Below are 439 nucleotides of genomic sequence, written 5' to 3'. Positions count from 1 at the left end.
TCCCACCCACACCATCGCTCCCACACCATCGCTCCCACACCATCGCTCCCACACCATCGCTCCCACACCATCGCACCCACACCATCCCACCCACACCATCGCTCCCACACCATCGCTCCCACACCATCGCTCCCACACCATCGCTCCCACACCATCCCACCCACACCATCGCTCCCACACCATCCCACCCACACCATCGCTCCCACACCATCCCACCCACACCATCGCTCCCACACCATCGCACCCACACCATCGCACCCACACCATCCCACCCACACCATCCCACCCACACCATCGCACCCACACCATCGCTCCCACACCATCGCTCCCACACCATCCCACCCACACCATCGCACCCACACCATCGCTCCCACACCATCCCACCCACACCATCGCTCCCACACCATCCCACCCACACCATCCCACCCACACCATCGCA

This window comes from Heptranchias perlo, chromosome 2 (genome assembly GCF_035084215.1).
Source record: "Heptranchias perlo isolate sHepPer1 chromosome 2, sHepPer1.hap1, whole genome shotgun sequence".
Classification (NCBI taxonomy): Eukaryota; Metazoa; Chordata; class Chondrichthyes; order Hexanchiformes; family Hexanchidae; genus Heptranchias; species Heptranchias perlo.
Note: the sequence above shows the minus strand (reverse complement) of the source record.